This window comes from Bos indicus x Bos taurus, chromosome 18 (assembly GCF_003369695.1).
Source record: "Bos indicus x Bos taurus breed Angus x Brahman F1 hybrid chromosome 18, Bos_hybrid_MaternalHap_v2.0, whole genome shotgun sequence".
Taxonomy (NCBI): Eukaryota; Metazoa; Chordata; class Mammalia; order Artiodactyla; family Bovidae; genus Bos; species Bos indicus x Bos taurus.
The window spans coordinates 34,464,494-34,479,499 of NC_040093.1; positions in this window are offsets into that span (position 1 = coordinate 34,464,494).

Sequence of the window (15,006 nt, forward strand, 5' to 3'; positions counted from 1 at the left end):
AACTCAGGAATTTTACTCCTACGTATATACCAAAGTAGAACAAAATGTACACCCACACACACAAAAAATGTGTGTACAAATGTTCATAGTAGTATTATCCAAAAGGTAGAAACAACTCAAATGTCCACCAACTGATGAATGGATAAATGATTTGTGACATTTTCATATGATGGACTATTATTTAGCCATGAATTGGAATGGAGTACTGATATATGTTAATATAGATGAACCTTGAAACCATTATGTTAAAAGAAAAAACACATTCACAAACCACATATTATTTTATTTCATTTATATAAAATGGTAAGAACAGACATATTAATATTTCCCAGGTGGCACTTGTGGTAAAGAACCTGTCTGCCAATGTAGGAGACATAAGAGACACAGGTTTGATACCTGCATTGCGAAGATCCCCTGGAGAAGGGCAAAGCAACCCACTCCATTATTCTTGCCTGGAGAATCCCCGTGGACAGAAGAACCTGGTGGACTACAGTCCATGGGGTCACAAAGAGTCAGACATGGCTGAAGTGACTTGGCATACAGACAGAAATTAGGTTTGAATTTCCCTAGGATTATGGGTGAGAGGATAAGAGGCATGATTTCTAATAGGTGTGGAATTTCTTTTGTAGGTGGTAGAATTGTTTTAAAATTAGATGTGGATGTGGTTGTGTTTTCTGTATTAAGATTGATGAATTTTATTTTATGTGAATTATGTCTCAGTAAAACTAGAAATTTAAAAAAAAAAAAGGAAGAGGATGGCCTTGTATATCTGTATATATTCCCAAATAATGGTTCAGGTGGCAAATATATTTTTAAGTCACAACATAAAAGGCAGATAACAAGATAGTAAATATGAGTATGTAATCTCTCACTGACCCTCATTTTTGTGGAAAACAAAGCTGACTGATGTCTCTTCTAAAGTTCTGGAGCCAAGTAAAATTGCACAAACATGGCTCCATCTCCTTTGACTATTGTTTATTTCAGTATCCTTGGCTAATGAATTGCAAATTTTTTCCAAACTTATTATGAAGGATGTGTGTGTGCATTGTATGTGTGTAGATATCACCCAAGATTTTTCTCTTTCCCAATTGTAAAATAAAGTTTTAAACTAACCTAAGTTCACATACCCATAACCTTTGAAATTAGGATAGTAAAATTCCACCATGCTCTATTGTCTACAGTGTGTTCATATAGATTTCCATGGTCATATTTTATAAAAATAGGTAATATAGTTCTTTTTCAAAAGAAAGTCAGTATGAATAATGAGAAAGCTGTGAGTATGCGTAGAACATAAAAATCTACAATCAAACTATTTTGCTGCTCCTTGTTGCTATTTTGTACAAAATCCTCTTTTACCTTGATATATTGCATACCACCGCCTGGAAATCACTATTCTATCATGTTGGAAGCATTTTTTTTTTTTCCTTGGGAAAATAGTTGCAGAAAGGCTAAATGAACTTTCTTCATCCTTTGACCGGGAGACTCTAAAATTGATGTTATCAATCCTTTGGAGCTTTCACTGTCTATAATGTTTCTTGGGTAAATCTCAAAGGTCAAGTCAATGAAATCTCAGAAAATACTTGCATAGCTAAACCCAAAACTTACACATTCGTTGTCTAAGATCAAAACTTGCATCACAGGAATTCGCTAGCCAGTGTAATGATTGATATTATGTCATTGTGGAGAAGAGATATTACTATACCAGACTAACCTCCAGGAAAATTGAGTGGTAGATGGCTCAGTGAACATGGGTTTTCTGTTTCGCCTCTAAACATGAGGGCTTCCATGATAGCTCAGTTGGTAAAGAACCCGCCTATGAAATCCAGGAGACCCCAATTAGATTTCTGGGTTGGGAAGATCGCCTGGCAAAGGGATAGGCTACCCACTCCAGTATTCTTGGGCTTCCATGGTGGCTCAGCTGGTAAAGAGTCAGCCTGCAATGAGGAAAACCAGGGTTCAATCCCTGAGTTGGGAGGATCCCCTGGAGAAGGCTATTCACTCCAGTATTCTTGCCTGGAGAATTCCATGGATTTTATAGTCCATGGGGTTGCAAAGAGTCAGACAGGACTGAGCAACTTTCACTTTCACTTTCTAAACATGATCCTGGATTCTTGGTTAGCTGATGGCCCTAACAATACTTTGGTTCCAGGATATTTGACAGAAGTATCTTGAGGAGTCTGAAATATCCTTGGTGGCGCCTGAATACCCCATATCATTGTTAACAGTTTTAGTGCAGAAGAGCCCTTGCTCTGTACTTCCAAAACTCACTCCCCTTTTCAGTTATCCCTCATATGGCATGCAGCTGACACTGCCTGCTTCATTCTTGTTTTCTCTACTATTCTTGAAGCCATGAGAGGGTTAGGGCTATGTGTATCTTTCAAAATTCTGAGTGTTGGTAACTACCACAATTAGGGAAATACAGTAGACATTCAAAACTAAATGTGAATTAATGGATGACTAGACAAATTAATAAAAATCTCGAAATGTTTAAATTTTTATAGGCTTGGTGCTAGAAAAAACCATTTAGGCCACCCAGTTAAGACTATCTCCAAGGAAGAAATACTATTTCTCTCAATCCCTTTAGTCAATGAACTACACCACTGAATCAAAACCAGCAAATTAAACTACTGTGGAACACTTAGTGTTTTTCTTCCTAGTAAGCCCAATTTCTCCTTCTCTTAAATGTACTGTTCTTATGAGCAGAATAAATCATGCCCAATGTCTTTTTCCCATTAAATTTTGTATAACAGGAATGCCAACATGGAGACTTTACCTTTATGTGCTGAAGAGTGCAAATTTTTTTTTTTAATTTTTATATATTTTCATTCACTCCAATATTGTTTCAATACCAGTTGTTAATCATTCAGAAAAAAATTATCAGGCATTTATAAAATAGCTTAGGCATCAAGCCAGGTGTTCATCCTGCTTATCCTCTATTCTTGTTCTAATTAAAGCAGGAAGCTAAGACTATTAAAATTTATTATATAATTTATTATCTTGAGTAAGTACCAAAGGAGAACTATACTGCTGCTAAGTCGCTTCAGTCATGTCCAACTCTGTGTGACCCCATGGATGGCAGCCCACCAGGCTCCCCCATCCCTGGGATTCTCCAGGCAAGAACACTGGAGTGGGTTGCCATTTCCTTCTCCAATGCATGAAAGTGAAAAGTGAAAGTGAAGTTGCTCAGTCGTGTCCCACTCTTCTCGACCCCATGAACTGCAGCCCACCAGGCTCCTCTATCCATGGGATTTTCCAGGCAAGAGTACTGGAGTAGGGTGCCATCACCTTCTCCGAGAACTATACTAAAGCGTGAAATATTGTATTTTCAGTGAGAAAATTATTTATAGCATAATCATTTCAAATTAGATATTTCTTGAATGCCAAGTATTTCTTATTCCTGTGGAGAAGTTATTTATCCTTCTGGTTTAGAATAGCATTTAGTTATTATCTAAACCACCGCCACCACACACACACACACACACACACACAATTTCCAATGATTTAAATATGATGAGACTATTTTAAAGTCTGACCAGATATATTCAGACAGCTTAACTCGAAGTACAATTTCTTTTTCATCACAATCCATCTCTTTCGATACACTTGCTTTACCACAATTTCATTCTAAGGAATGAAGGTTTAGTTTTTTTCTTTCAGTAGACATTAAAGGAAGTGTTTCAACTTAAATTCTTCAAGAATTATCTAGGTCACATTCACAGCCTTTAACTTGTGTGGTGAAAACTGTGCTTCTTTCCCAGATGACAGAGGCTATGTAAGTGTGGAGGAAGATGGATAGGGAATCATGGTTTCTCAGTCTTATTCTCACATTTTCCTCAGTCCCAGGGGTGTTTTTTCAGCTTTTCAGATTCACAAACTTAATTTCACTGGTTTACAATGTGACAGGACTCTCACCTTGGTGAATTGATTCATACTATTCTAAAGCACAAGAGACCACTACAGGAGCCACAGTATAAGACATTAATTTATATTTTTTAAGTTCCTAATGGAAGAACGCCTGTTTATCAGGAATATCTGCCCTGAGAATATTAAAAAGCTATAAGAATTATAGTTATTTTGTTTCTCCAACAAACAGTACATGACTGTTTAACTTGAAGTGCATTGCTGATGCATATTGACTTGCACTACTGCTGCTGCTGCTAAGTCACTTCAGTCGTGTCCGACTTTGTGTGACCCCATAGACGGCAGCCCACCAGGCTCCGCTGTCCCTGGGATTCTCTAGGCAAGAACACTGGAGTAGGGTGCCATTTCCTTCTCCAAATTGACTTGCACAGGAGACCCTTAATGCAGAGGTACTCAGCCACAACACAAGATCAGATCAGATCAGTCGCTCAGTCGTGTCCAACTCTTTGCAACCCCATGAATCGCAGCACGCCAGGCCTCCCTGTCCATCACCAACTCCCGGAGTTCACTCAGACTCACGTCCATCAAGTCAGTGATGCCATCCAGCCATCTCATCCTCTGTTGTCCCCTTCTCCTCCTGCCCCCAATCCCTCCCAGCATCAGAGTCTTTTCCAATGAGTCAACTCTTCACATGAGGTGGCCAAACTACTGGAGTTTCAGCTTTAGCATCAGTCCTTCCAAAGAAATCCCAGGGCTGATGTCCTTCAGAATGGACTGGTTGGATCTCCTTGCAATCCAAGGGACTCTCAAGGGTCTTCTTCAACACCACAGTTCAAAAGCATCAATTCTTCAGCGCTCAGCCTTCTTCACAGTCCAACTCTCACATCCATACATGACCACAGGAAAAAACCATAGCCTTGACTAGACAGACCTTTGTTGGCAAAGTAATGTCTCTGCTTTTGAATATGCTACCTAGGACTACCCATCAAATGTTTCTTTTTATCTTGTCCAGTCAAAGAGAAACTCATCGGATGCATTAGCCTCTGTCCTATGTAGTGCCTCACCTCCTCCAGTGTCACTGTCCCTTGACTCCTCAAAATTATCTCTGTGCAGTCAGTTTCTTACACAAACCCAACCAGGATAATGTTGGGAACACTTCACCCAATCTCCAGTGAGGATTATAAATGATTTTGAGGTTTTATCTCAAATCCCTGGTTGAAGCCATAGGTACTTTTGAGCTTTGGTCACAGATGTCCTCTTAGTTATCTATAATTAGCCTTACTATAGCATTCCTATGACTAAGAGGCATCTATCTATTTTTGGATATACTAAAGTTTCTGCCAAATCTATGTCCCCTACACTTGAACTCAAGATCCTTTCCCCAAAACAGCTTTATGTCCTGTAGCCCTCATCTCAGTGAACAGAAACCTCAGGCACAAAACCATCAAAGTTGTTATAACAAAATGCTTTGATTTGTGAGCTTGAAGTACAGGATAAAAAATGTATTTGTTTATTTAATGAAATTACAATGATTTTATGTTCTTACCAGCACATATTTTCAAAGAGCCAAGTCTGATCTTGGGGATCTGCTCACCAAATATTTTTCAAAAGTCTGTGGAATAAGATAATTGTTATTATATTTTTTAGGTTTAGGTTCAGGAAAAATATATAATCATCTGCTTCCAGTCACAGCAGTGTAACTGTTTCAAGCCTTTCCCTCACAACATATATATATATACACACACACACACACACATATATATATATATATATGTATGTATGTATACTGTGTGTCCTACTCTTTACAGCCCTGTGGACTGTAGCCTGCCAGGCTCTTCTGTCTATGGGATTCTCCAGGCAAGAATGCTGGAGTGTATTTCCATGCCCTCCTCCAGGGGATCTTCCCTACCCAGGGATTGAACCTGTGTCTCCAGCATCTCCTGCACTGCAGGATTCTTTACCCACTGAGCCTCAATGCAGGAGATGAGGGTCACAAAAAGCTGGACATGACTAAGCAACTAACACACATACATATATACAAATACACACCAGTACATATATTGGTGTTCATTTTAGCATAAGGTGATGGAAGAAAAATGCAAAGACAATATGGAATTTTATTTTGTGAAATCTTGATACGTAGCTAATTGAAATATTTTAGTAGCCACAGCTTTATTGATATGGAATTCACACAGCATAAAGTTAACTCAAAGTGGACAACTCAGTCATTTTTAATAACTTTATAATATTGCTCAATAATCACAATCATTTTAGAATTTTTTATGACCCTGATAACATACTTGTTGCCCATTAACTGTCACTTCCCATCCCTTCTCACCTTACCTCCCCATCCCGAAGTCCTAAGTAATCACTAATCTTTTTTCTTTATAAATTTGCCTAATTTGAACATTTTACACAAAGCAGAATGGAAAAAAAAAAGTACTGCATCATAATTCCAATTATGATCTATCTTATCTATCCTTATAGATAAGCCTATACATACATATCTCCATTGTGAAAGAAGTAAACCTAAATATTAAAGTTGATTGTCTTCCATTTTTTAAATGTATCATTATTTTCCAGTTTTCTAAACTAATAATGTGTTAGTGCTCTATCAAAAAGTTTTTTTTTTTTATTTTGAAAGTTTTTACAATATGTAGGTCATATGAATGATGCTATGAACTGACTATAAAGGGTATATATGATCTCTATTTTTATGAAGCAGTGAAGTACTAGAGTTTCATCTTAATGATGAACATTTCTTTTTCAAGTTTAGCAGCCTTGATTTTTAGTCTGTATTTTTCCAATCCTTTATTATAAATTTTATTTCAGCTTCTATATGATACAGTTTCTAAGAGACTTAAAATACTTCCTGCAATGAGTCACAATACAAATATATAGGTAAATAATATAAAAGATTGATGAATATAATATAGATATGTTAGCTGGAGATAGATGGAAGAAGAAAATAATTAGATATTGAAACCTATAGTTAAATACATCAGCTTGCCTTTTTATATTTTCTAACAAGGAGAAATGTTGACTGATTTGGATTCTCAGCTTTCTTTTCTTGTTCCCTTGAGGAGTTCCTTAGATGTAAGAAAATGTTATATTTGGGAACTAGACAAACTATATCAGAATTATGCATGGTGTTTATTAAAAATGTGAGACTGAATCAAAAGCTGTGGAGGCAGCGTCATGGAATTTAACTACTCTTCCAGGTGCTTCTAGTGTAAATAGAAATTCAGACTCTCAGGATGAAAGCAGAAGTGAGAGACTGGGGGTGTTACAGACAGACAGACACACGGCCCCTCACTGAGCAGCTCTCTCACAAGGACCCTCCTTTCCTGGAAAAGGGATTAATATTCCAAAATATTTTTAAAAAGAACTAGAAATAAGTAGCAAGAAAACAAACTTAATTTAAAAATGAGCAAAGGACTCCAACAGACATTTCTCCAAAGAAGATAGGCAAATAGCCAATAAGGACATAAAAAAGGTGCTGAGTATCACTAAACATTAGGGAAATGAAGATCAAAATCACCATGAGACCACTTAATAATCATTACGATGGCTATTATCAAAAAAAAAAAAAAAAAAAAAAACAACCAAGAACAGAAAATAAGTGGAGAGGTTTGGATGGGGAGAATTCAGTATTCCTCCTACACAGCTGGTGGGTATGTAATGGTACAATTGCTTTAGAAAATAGTCTGTTAGTTCCTCAAAAAGTTAAGCATGGAGTTATTTGAGCCAGAATCTATACCAAACGTAAAAAAAGTGAATCTGCACACAAAGCTTGTACACAGGTGTTCACATCAGCATTATTCATAATAGCAAAGGTGGATACAATCCAAATGTATACTAACAAAGGAATAAATAATATATGCCACAACTGTACAATGGAATATTATTCAGCCATAAACTGTAGTGAAGTATTTACATATTTTACCAAATAGATAAACCTTGAAAACATTATGCTAAGTGAATAACAGTCACAGAAGACCCCATGCTCAGAATATACATATGAAATAGATTAGGGGTTGCTTTGACCTGGCTAGGGAAGGGAGATTAGGGAGTGGCAGCTAAAAATATGTCATCTTTAGGGGATGATGAAAATATACTAAAGTTACATTTCAGTAAACTTGCTACCAAAAACAAAACATAATGTTGGTCAATTACTATGATGAATCTATTTAAGGACAAGTTTAGAATAAATGGGCTTCCCTGGTGGCTCAGACAGTAAAAAAATCTGCTGTGATGCAGGAGACCTGGGTTTGATCCCTGGGTGGGAAAGATCCCCTGGAGAAGGGAATGGCTACCCACTCCAGTACTCTTGCCTGGATAATTCCATGGACAGAGGAGCCTTGTGGGCTACAGTCCATGGGGTTGCAAAGATTGGACAGGACTGAGTCACTAACACTTTCTCTTTAGAATGAGCACCTCCATTATTTATCCCTGTTGTATCAGACTGAGTGATAGGTACCTGAACCACTGAGGGAAACCTGATTTTGTGAGGCCCTTGTTTCATTGAAGGAAATCCTACTCCATAGCCCTCTGTTAGTTAGCCTGGGATTGTGTTTCAATTCTGATTTTGGATGATTAACAAAAAAAAAATATGCATTTGGCCTCAACTGTCCTTCAAGAAGAAGGGATTGTAAGTCAAGTCAAAAAACAAACTGAAATCAATCTTATACCAAAGTCAAAAGATCTCCTAAATGCTAGTTCTTTTGACTTTAATAATAGGAATTTTCTAGGTTTTTTTTTTTTTTCCCTCTAAATTTCAACCAGCCTCTGGCTTATATTCCTCACTCTACAAGACAATATTACATTTCTGATTTCTGAGTGAGTTAGCAATGTTTACTGTAATGAAATTGCTGAAGCCATTTCATTGGTGTGTTGTACAGTATAATAAGTCAATAAGTCACTCTCTAGATTTAAGGTATCATGGTCAGATATATTTTAAAATCATATGTATGGGTAATCTTAACATAGATTCTTATATTATAATTTCTGCAAATTTGTGAAATTCAATTTAACTTACAGTCATGGTCTCCCAAATAGAAAATGACCAGGAAACCCACTATCTCTTTTTTTGGTTTGTTTTTACCAATTAACATTTGAAGGGATTCATATTCTACAAGACACAGATTAGGAAATGCTGTTTTAGTGCTTATGCCATATAGTTTTTTATGTAACCAGGTTGAAAATAAACTTATTGACAGGTGATCTAACTGTAAATGGGCAAGGCAATATATGAGCTTACGAAGTCAAATATTCTGTTTCAATGTTCAGATGGGCCTGCTGAATTAATTTGAAAAGGACTGTGGTTTTCCCATGGTGAGGATTCAGTCCAATGTGCTATAGTATTCTCGATGGTAGTCTGTGTGTTGGCATTTCTAACCTCCTGTTGGCTCTATATGTAAAGGTGTGGTATTAGCTATGCAGGTAGTCTTTGCCTGCCTCAGGTTGTCTCATGCAGATTGAACAAATTCCCTACACTTTCTCGAAAAAATGTTGATCTTTCAAGTAAGGCATTATTGACCTATGCATGTTTATTTTGTGGCTGACAAGAGTATTTAGCCAAATCATTTATTCTGCATTAATAATCTCGCTCCAGATAACAAAGCATATAAGTAAAATATTAAATAGGCCATATTCATGTGGTTTTAAGTCAAGTAAGAGGTGAACATTTCTACACCACCTAAACACGGAGAGTTACATGGGAAAATATTCCTGTAATCTGTTGCTTCTAGGCTGCTAATTAGTATTTTGTTAAAATGTCTACAACCATCTGGCAATTACAGGATGCTTGAGATAAAGTTGCCATTAAATTTAACCATATGAGGTCCAAAGAGAATTTTTCTATTTTTTGATAATTCAGATGCATTATCATTCAGATGTCCATTTATTTACTTAACCAATAATCATCAATATACTAGTTGCAAATCGCTGATTTTAGCTATGAAAAGAAGAGTACTCAGTAGAGATTATATGATTTCTGACATCAAGAAAACATGTTCTTAAGAGAAAAAGATATGTATGAGAAATAATTATAAAGTTAAGAATGTCATAAATGTCATAACTGGGGAAATAGAACAAATATTTATTGTCACCTATTTATGGGCATTATGCCATGCACTTTATATTTAAAGGGAAGTATATTGATTTGCTAGGACTGACTGCCATAAAAAATACCACAGACTGGGTAGCTTAAACAATAGAATTTTCTTTTGTCGCAGTTCTGTAGGGTAGGAGTCCAAGATGAAGGGCTGGCAGGTGCAGTTTCATCTGAAGACTCTCTTTGGCTTAGCAGATGGTTGCCTTCTCACTGTGTCCTCACGTAATTGGCCCTGGATTTGTGTATGTCTGTTTCCTAATTAACTCTTCTAGTAAGAGACCAGTCATATTGGAATAGGCCCCCCTAAAGACCTTGCTTTAACTTAATTACCTCTTTAGAGATTTTTTATCTCCAAATGTGGTTACGTTCTGAGGTAATGGGGGTTTAGCATTTCAATACATGAATTTAGGGGGGAAACGCAGTTTGGCTAATAACATGTAGTTTTTTTTTTTCTTTAATTCAAATATGAGAACTCTGAAACTCAAAGGGGATAACCAGATTACCATTGGAGACTCATCTGTCTTATGTTTCAAAACTCTTTGTATCAATAATAATAGAGTGCTTTCAGTAAGTTGCTGTGTTTTGTGTTGAGAATTTTGCGTATACTAATTTATTTGGTACTCACAATAGTGCTACGAGGTAGGCAGTGACAGTTGCACCATTTTAGAAATAAAAAAGATGAGATTTAGAAAGATTACACTTCCAACTCATTGTCATATATAACTTTTTATTTTTTTAACTCTAAACTTATCCCTTCTTTTCTGGAACTTGCTAGTTTCAAATCTTCTGACTCATGAAAAACACAGCAGCATGTGTTATTATATTTGATTTTATGCTTATGACCCAATAGTGGTAACATCAGTATGTTTGGGAATTTGGAAGCAAAAGAATATTATCTTCTTGAGTACACTGGCATCCAAGCAGAGGCCCAGAATTAAACCAAGAGAAACAGAGGAAAAGACCATAAGTATGTAAACAGACTGTCTGAACTTGAAAATCAGTAGACCTACATTTAAAATATGCCATGCTATTTTTTCATTGCAATTAAAAAAAATCTTTATTTACTCATGCGTCTTAATTGCTCCATGCAGGATCTTTCATTGAGGCACACAGACCCTCCGATTGTGGCAGGCAGGTGTAGTTGCTCCAAGGCATGTGGGATCTTAGTTCCCTGACCCATGATGGAACCCAAGTCCCCTGCATTGGAGGGCAGATTTTTAACTGCTATACCACCAGGGAAGTCTCTGCAAATGTTTTTGAGGAATCAACATATTATAGTAATTCTACTCTCATTTGATTAACTTTTCATTAATAATGCAAATTCCTTATATCCTTCAACAAATCCAAACTATCTCTGGATGCAAATTCAGTGCATTGTGATTTGGAGACAAAAGAAAACAGAAAGAGACTGTCTAATGGACAAAGATGTAAATGATCAGTGTAAATCAAAGGAAAATCTAAGCACCTTATTTTGAACACTGTCAGGTTGAATAAAAACAAGAGAGTCCATCTGACTGAGATGGTAGAATTGTACGACCTCTAGAAGAGGTGGAGAAGGATCCTTTAAAGATGAGAAATGAAAATGTCACCAAAATTTTGAGAAAATATTACTTCCCAGGAGCAGATTAATGAAGCAGAAGCAAAGCTCCAACTGTCAGCAGCTAAATTATTAAAGGAAGAGAAGCAGAATCTGTGGACAGGTGCAGGCTTGTCCAGAAATTGAAAAATCTTAAACCAAATCTCTGAGTGAATCACAAGGAGCTTCATTTAACTTTTATCTGCACACTTTAATGGTTCATTTGTTTTATATTTTAACATTTTTAAGAGTTCACTTTTTCATACATCTATACCCATTCTCTTCCAAAGAGGAATAGTCGCATATCCGTGTCAAGAATCACAGATGGGAAAGCACAAAAAGCAAGCAGACTGGCATCACACCAGTGCACTCACCGTATGTGTTTTCAGTTAGACATCCCACTGCAAGCACGCCTTTGGAGAACTTTCCTCTGGGGTGAGACAGAAGAGCTGCTGCTGCTGCTAAGTCGCTTCAGTCGTGTCCGACTCTGTGCAACCCCATGGAGTGGGTTGCCATTTCCTTCTCCAATGCATGAAAGTGAAAAGTGAAAGTGAAGTCGCTCGGTCGTGTCCGACTCTAGCGACCCCATGGACTGCAGCCCACCAGGCTCCTCCGTCCATGGGATTCTCCAGGCAAGAATACTGGAGTGGGATGCCATTGCCTTCTCTGAGACAGAAGAGCAGTGTACTAAAATCTGCACTTTGGGTCAATAGAACTAGGTTTAAGTCCTGTCTCTGAGGATATATTTCATGTGTGACCATGAATAAGTCTATTTAAAATCATTAACTCAGATTTTTCATTTAGAAATACTTCTTGATTAGGATATATTGTGAAGATTAAAAGATATAAAATATATAGAACACAGCTGTTTTCCTTTCATTTTCTGTACCATCTCTGCTCTTTGTCCTTACTCTCTTCTGGTTTTGCCTCCCGGAACTTATCTTAAAGGAGCAGCCTGACTTCTTTATGTCATTTCCCTTGGCTGCAGAAGAAACCATTTGAGATCCACAGTTAGTGAGGAATCAAATACAGTTAGGACAGTTTGCAACCCTAAATATAACAATGAACAGAACTGCTCACAGAGGCGTTATTTACTTTTTCTTTAATACTAACAAGTAGGTAGAGCCTACAATATTATTAGGCATCCAAAGGCAGGAATTCAGACAGTGTGCCTATAATGGATAGCAATCAAATGCCTTAGTGCAGGATCTAAAACAAATTTAGGATATAAACACATTGATTTCTGCAGCTGAACAATTTATGAACTTTTCAGTGAACCTTTTCTGTCTAGGAACAACACAGATTTAGATAGAAATGCGCATACATATTTTGTGTATGTAAGTATGTCTATTAAAGAATTTAAAAGGTGTTACTACAGTGACTATCTAATCAGCTATCCTGTAATCTCATTTATTATTTATAACAATACATTTATGCATATAATAGAATACAAGTATATATGCATATGTGTGCATAATTTATACTATTTTGCTTATAAATTAAACAAGAGATTCATAATTACTATGGTGGATGCACTTTGGGAATGTAAGGCTTTTTCTTCCAGCTAATGGGAATGATGACAAGGTAATCCTTGACCCTTAGTTGTCAATCCTCCTTGTGGACTGTCTCAGTGGAAGGAAACAACAGTGTCCAGAATTGTTTCCGGACACTTCTTTTCTGTGGCACCCTTCATGTGGCTATAGATTGCCGCAAAGGGACAAAAGCCCAGCCCCCAAATTTGCTTATACACCTATCTCTCCATTAGACTGACAGCTTCCTTTCTCAGATGTCAATCTAAAAATGCCCCCACTCCTCTGAAAAACATACATTATTCCATCTTAGAATCTCCATTCCAAGGAAAAAATACCTAAAACAAATGCTCAGAAGGATGAGTTGGTTGAAATGGGGAGAGATAGACCATTAACAACAATGAAAAGAAAAACAAAATACGATGGTTGCTTTTTGGAGGGTGATAAATGAAAGAGGCAGTGATAAAAGAGTGATGATATCTTCCCTGATGGGAAGGATGGTGTCAACTCTACCTCGAGGACAGTCAATTGTGCTCACCCCAGAGGCCACTTAGGCTAAAATGTTGTCTCGACCTCTCTTTAGCTTATATGTCTGTGGGTAAGAAACTTCAACCTTCTAATACATAATAGAGTACATGCCTGGCAGACAGCATTGTGTCTGGTACATATTAAACACAAAATAAGTATGTAAACAAATAAATTGTAAAAGATTTCAATTGTTAACAGCTAAATTACCCCCAGAGCTGAAGTTCCAGAGGCATTTTTTCAAATAAGCTCTTTTTCCATTTTACTTTATAACAGTTCTGCCCATATTTAAAAAGTAAAGAATACACAGACTGATTATGCTTGGTCAGTGGGAGACACAGCAGCGAGGTCAGAGGGTGGGAGGAGATTCAATCAGGCTACCAGGTCCCCCGGTCCACCTTGTTCTCTTCTCTGTGTTCCAGTAATCACTAGCTTCTCACTTCTTCAGTCCTGATATTTGTCATATCATTTGGCTCTTGGTACATGTAGGGCATATCAGTATCCTTTGGTTTCTTCCTTATCCTCTGACCATATCTTGATAAATAGTGACTTTACTGGGATTTCTTGCAAATTAACCAGATCGAAAGCCAATGCTCCGTCTCCCTCCTCCTCCTGCTAGAAATCTAAGTAAGTCTACCTAAGGATTAAAATAATGTGTTTTTATTTGGAAAAAACTGTATTTTCATTCATATTCTTTTCAAAATCATTTTTTCCATCATGTGGAACATTAAAGTAAATGATTTGAGCTGCATTCAACATGAAATTTCTATGATTTTACTCATAAGTAATCTTGTATACTCAGTTCTATTGAAATGTCTCAAATGAGAAAATCAGTTTAAAAATGTTGTTTTAAAATTGAAAGATTTCAACCAAAAGGTTCATCTATAGTGACAAATGCTGTTTCTTTAGACTTTTTTTTTTTTTCATATTGATTACATCTAAGAGACAAAAATAGATTTCCTTGCTTTTGGCTAACTTTAAAAAAATAAATGTTAAGAAAAAGAAATTAAAGCCCCAAAAGAAAACAAACAAAAAGATCTGTATTCTAACATATGTTCACCACCATTAGCTCAATACTGAAAATTACCTACCAATCAAAATTATTTAAAATCATAATATACAGCATGATATACCGAAGACTTGGAAAATTATGTAGGCACTAAAAATGTTTTTATGAAAAAAAGTACAGTTTAGTACATCAGTGGAAGATTATGTCTTCATGTTAGGTGAGAAAAAAATCAGGATATTCATTTTAAATGTTAAAGTTTTTAGAAGAAAACACATAACAACTATTGATATGCTTTCATCCAAGTCATAGAGCACAGATAGTATTATCTGCTACTTAAAAGTTTTCTGAAGTCCCATATTGTCAATAAGAATAGAATTAATTGTCAGAAAAA